Raw genomic sequence first — 6086 nt, forward strand, 5'->3', positions numbered from 1 at the left:
TTCCATTTATAGTCCTCCCAATCTTTTCCCATCATTTTTTTCCTTACCATGCTTCGTCATGGATTTTTTTCCCTTCAGTAGTATAAAAAAGAGAGGGGGGGGGACAGTAAACCTCTTGACCCTTCATAAAGTTTCACGAATGAGACACAATCAAATACTAATATGGAAGCATCCAAAATCATTAAATAACAGAACATGGAATAGTAGAACAGTGACTTTAGATTGCTGCACTTCCACACGTACCAGTGTCTTCAAAACAGCAATAAAAGTAGTCTAAAAACCAGTACTGCAGCTTTCCAAAGTTTGTGGAGAGTCCCTTTTCTCAGAATTCTTGATTTACGGGACTTCCCTGCGTGTGGGTTCCATGTTTTTCAAAGGGAGAGATGGTTTGATGGTTTTGTAGCTCTCTCTCACAGGAAATGCTAGGAGATTAAAAAGATGAAGAAACAAAAACGACACAAATGCACATGGCAAGAAGGAAGGATGTGGACTGGAAGGGGAATAGAAGCAATGAATTTTATTCTCCTTTTGCATAGAATATGAGTGAGGGTTCTTTGGTCTTGTTCTTGCTACTGAGGGATCTGCAGAAGATCAGGGAAGGACAGTAAGTTCTTGATTTACGGGACTTCTCAGCATTTTGAAACCTGCAGGTTTGAAGATAGTTACATTTTACTTCTTCAAACTGCTTTCAAGCTACTGGGAAATAGAAATTGTGGTGTATGGAGATGTTCTCTGGAAACCCCCTCACTGCTCTCCTGGTACCAGTTCTCAACTAGCCCCGCATAGTCAGCAAGTAATGTAATTTTCTAGACACTGTATGCCTTCAAGGGGGAGAACCTTGAGTGTTTTTCTGAAGTTCAAACTCTCCTCATCCCATCAGTTAAAATGATATCCTACCATATTCTTGTCTCTGTTCTTGTCCTATTTAAAATTCTAAAGCCCTCTGTTCTTGATGGGGACATCCTATTTTTTCTTTTCTGTGCATCTTATTCAGTGTAATTTTTTCTCCATTCAATTTATCCATTGAAGTCAGTGGGATTATGGTACTTCCTTGAAGGAAAAGTATCAATCCCTGTGATAGTTTCAAATACCGAAGCATAGCTGGAATGCTGCTCCCTCCATTAGTGTTGGCTCAAGGGTATATGGTGCCCCTAGGCCACATTGACTGATGGTGCCACCTCTGGCCGATGCGAAGATTTGCATTTTTAGAATGATTTGGAAGGAGGTGCCTCCTAAGCATTAGCACCCTAGGCCACTGCCTACTCAGCCTTAGCCTACAGCTGTCCCTGCTCTTCATGTACAGATCCTTGGACAACTGCCTCCTTTCTTCCCAGTGACCCTGCAGTCATTAACTATCAGCCAGGCAACATTTGTGTTTGAGAGAATTATCTATTTCTACAAACTCCACAGACATTTACAATCCATTTTTCTATGTTGGAAATTACAGCAATACAAGTCAGTCCCCAGATATAAGCAGCAACAAGGACAGGTAAAGAGGTCTTGAATGGGTAGAAACTTCCTATCTCTAATTAAAGAGAGAGTGGCCTTCAAGACAAGGTGTAAATATATTCTGAGCAATTCAGATTGTATAGAGCTGCTGTATATTGGTCCCCTGAAGGCCTTCCTTCTATCTTCAACTTATTAAGTTCATTGGGACAGTGACAGGTAAAAGATTTTTAAAAACCATGCTGTTCACTCAAAAAGGATCCCATACAGGCTCATGTAAGAACAAAGAAATCTATGCCTTTAGTTTTACAACATAAAAGAAAGTCTGTGAAAGGAAAACGCTGAGAAGAGAAGAAGAAAAGGAAACATAGGCAACAATTCCAAAATTTACAAATTCTAATCTTCACCAAGGGGAGCAGAAAAAAAATTGAAGAACAGAAGGTCTTTCAGCAATCAAGGGAGAGATTGTGTAGGCCCATCCATCTTTTTTCAGAAGGTTAATGAAATTTGCTTGCCCAATTCTCCTTTCCAAATCAGGGCTGTGGACAAGTAGGCAAAGAATTAGAGATTTAGGAATATTTGCAGCACTGACAGATATGTATTACTGAAGCCAAAGATTTGTCCCTGTAAGTTGTCTGAATGAGAGGTCACTTAGAAGTCATCTGTAAGCTGTTCTAGGCTTTCTGGAAGAGCAATGGGCAAGTGGAACTGAAGCCTGATCAACAATAGCCTGGAAGGAAAGATACATCTCTTCTGGCAAGTACCTGAAACATTACTCATCGAATGTCCTTTTCTACCACAAGAGTTCACAGACTTCCACATTTCTTAAGGCATTGCTAGAACATTGCCTCTGGCAATTTGCGCTTTTGATTTACTTGCCATGTGGACACAAAAAATAACTATTTTAGCAGCTTCTTTATTCTTAGGCCCAATGTAGCCGCCTGCTCTCTGTTTTTTGTTTTTCTCAAAGAGACAAGTGGGAACCATTTAGTGTTACTTTCAGGAGAGGACCATATAAGCCAGTGTTGTCCAAACTTGGCCACTTTAAGATGAGTGGACTTCAAGTTCCATCATGAGTTGAAGTCCACTCATCTTAAAGTGGCCAAGTTTGGACAACACTGATATAAGCAATACAAGGAATAGCTGGCTTCAGAGTTCACGGGAGCTATGTGTTGTCATCAGAAGAGAACAGAATGGCATAGTAAAATCTGGAGACATTTTGTATTCTGGAACAGAAACTAAGCAAGCAATTCCTGTTTTTACATCTTGGAAACTCCCTTCCTCTCACTTCTAGGAATATTCAAAAATGTGCTTGTGTCCAACTAGGGCCAGATTTTACGAAGGCCTTTGGGTAAGCCAGGGTCATCAAATAGCCTAACTTTCAGCATCCCTGTCCTTAAGCACTTCCTTAAATGGAATGGCACCTTGCCACATTCTTTGGCCGAGAATTCTGGGATCTGATTTTCTCAAACACTTTTTTAGCAGCATTGTGATATCTTCTCAAGCTAATGGAATCTGAATTATTTGTAACTAGATTATACTTATATTTCATGTTGCTTCATTGCAGCTTTCAGCAACATCTAAAACATTTGCCATTTAAACTTGTTTGTGTATGACTCATGGAAGATTATTTTAATATGTGGTTACTGCGGCGAGGTTATTATATGCACAAAGATGGAAAGATTTGGCACTACCAACTGTGGAGGAATGGTTGGTGAAATTGGCAGATCTTGCTGAGATGGATAAACTGATTTCTTTTTTCAGAGAAAAAATAATATCTATATTTATTGGTGACTGGAAACCCCTTATGGTTTTTTTGTGTAAAAATGAAAAAAATGAACTTGTGATTTATGGTTTCGATGATTAAACAGGATCGATTATAGAAAGAAGAGTAATACGATGTACCATTAGAGAGAGAGGTTAAAATATATTTGTACTTATAACTGCTGTGAACAATATCGGAAGCCACTTCTTTATGTTTTTATATATTTCTTTATATCTTGCTCTTTTTTTCCTATTTTCTTCTATGTTCTTTCCTTACTACACTTTTAGCTTTTTCTGTTCTTTCTTTCTTTTTCACTTTTTCTATTCTAATTTAGTTTGTTGTAGTCATTATTGTTCTTAAAATTTTAAATAAAAATTATATAATGCTAGAGATGCCAACATCCTTTTCTGGCATGATCTCCTCACCTGAGCTTTTCTTGCCCCCAAGATGCTGAGCAGACAACTCTTTGCCCCTTAAAGTTAGGAAAATATAGTCACTTTTCTTCTGATATCTGAGTACAGTTTTCCTACTCCCCGCCCCCCACTTCCCCATATATTCATTAGAAGTCATGTTAATGTTGCTACATTAAGAAAACTGGTCAGATCTTATAAAACATTTTTTAGGGGATAGATATTAAGAAACTGATTTTTTTCCCTCTAAATCTCATTCTGGCTCTGGTGAATCCCATATTTTGCAGAGTAAAAAAGCCAGGTGAGGGGAAAAAACAATTACCAGAAAAGGAGCTGTATGGAGATTAGAATCAGTTCTCTGGCCTAGTATTGTTGCCTCAAGTTCTGTGAAATCCCCAATTCTTGAAGGCAGTCCTATGACCTGCCTTTACATGCCTCCTCTGAACTATAGCATGGACGGTTAAGAATGCATAAAGTAAAATGCTAAGAACTGGGTTACTTAAGTAGATCTGTCTGGTAAAAAGGTTCTTAGACTGTCTATTCCCAATTGCTGGTGGGGATGTATGTGTCTGCGTACATGTGCTGGTGTTATATCCTTGACATGTTTTTTTGTGAGGTGAAAAATCCTGCACAAAAAAAGTAGTGAGCAACGTGTCAGGGTCAAGGCTGAGAAACCTCGCACGCTAGTTTTCTATGGGTTTGTTTTCATATGGAGAAGTTCTAGAAATGCTGGAGATGCCACGCTCCACACATTGTTTTACGTGGATTTAAGATAATCTCCAGATCTGAGTAATTTCACTGTATTGTCTGCTTCTGGGTGTTGTCAATGTATTTCTGATTCTGCTCTGATTTATGGGAAACTGTAACAAAACTCATATTCCTTTGAGTTGCTGCAAACCTTCTGGGTAGCCTGTTTTCCCAGAAGCTGAGACTCTTGCCATGCTCTGGGGCCCAGGCTTCCCCAACCTCTATAAAGCTTCAGCATCCTGCTCACAGACCTTCTCCCTTCCGGTATACATAGAACATAACTCCTCCCTTCTTTCACTCTTGCCACCAGAGCAACAGGCAACAACTGTGGTCACGGCATTTGGGAAAAATGCCTGATTTTCCCAAGGTGAAAATTAGCTTTCCCAAGCATGTTATGACTTCACCTTCCCAGTTCATGAGAGCTGTTGAAGGCAACAGAGGAATGTTAGCAAGGCAGCTGGGAAACCTTTCATTGCTCTTAAAACCAAAAACAAAACCAAAAACAAAACAAAGAAATAAACAACTGACCTGTTCTTACAATAGCTTTTTATCACGGCAGAATTTTAGGCAAATCACCAGATAAATGCTCATGAATATTTGTCTTCATTTCTCCTGGCCTTGAATTCACAGGGGACAACCAAGGGCCAATCAGTCCTCATTGTCTTCCCCTCTAAGTGACCAATAGGAGAGAGCAAAATCAGCATCCCACCTCTGATATGCCAAAGAATAGTGTATCTGTGTCTGTTTGAATTCATTATATTTTCTGGGGATGAAGGAATTTTTGCTACTCAGAGGTGGGACGCTGACTTTGCCCTCTCCTATTGGTCACTTAGAGGGGAAGACAATGAGGACTGATTGGCCCTTGGTTGTCCCCTGTGAATTCAAGGCCAGGAGAAATGAAGACAAATATTGCTTTCTAACTGCTTTGCGGGGGATTGGTGGATGGAAATTAAGATTTTGTGGATGTGCCCTGTCTTTAGCATTTTATAAAACTGTTTTGTAGGGGCGAATTGTGCAACACTCCCTACTTACAGTAGAAGCAGCTTTACAACATGAGATGATATTTGTGCACGCTGCTTTTGAGACTTTTTCTCAACTGCACTGGAGTAATCCTGAGAGCCTTTCTGAGTCTACACCAAGGTTGACCATAAAAGTTACGGCAGGGTTTGGTGATCTGCCTACAAAATCAAGTAACTGCTGAATATTTACTAAGCAGCAGCAACTGAAGGCATGCACATATCTCTGAAATCACACAGAGCTTTTTCTTGCTATTCCATGTAATAATTAACCAGAGTCAGCTTCTCATGAAAAACTACCTGAAACCACCCAGCACTTAGCATAGGTCATATGAAGACAACGTAGGAGTTATATTTCAAGGTGTGGCTGTGCCTGTTATAAATAATTACATTACAGTCTCCCTCTGAATCCAGTAGCTCCAGAAACTAGAGAAACAAATGTGCTGCATCCTGAGCAGTTCTATAGTTTGTCAGACCAATTATGTTATTATGAGGGTTTTGAATTATGTGGCGCCCTTTTTCTGGTTGCAGCACCCTAAAGAATTCTGGGTAATTAGAAACTTTGCAACCCCAGATAGCTCAGCCAGATCATCCGAGAGGTTTATGTGCCTTGTTTGTGGGCTTCCAAATGGGATCTGGTTGATTAACCACTGCAGGAAACAGGATACTAGGCTTAGTAGCCTTGCCAGAAAGCGATAAAAC

Source organism: Python bivittatus, unplaced genomic scaffold (assembly GCF_059951505.1).
Source record: "Python bivittatus isolate LINGU-HERP-01145 unplaced genomic scaffold, Pbiv_v1 ctg000700_np1212, whole genome shotgun sequence".
NCBI classification, from domain to species: Eukaryota; Metazoa; Chordata; class Lepidosauria; order Squamata; family Pythonidae; genus Python; species Python bivittatus.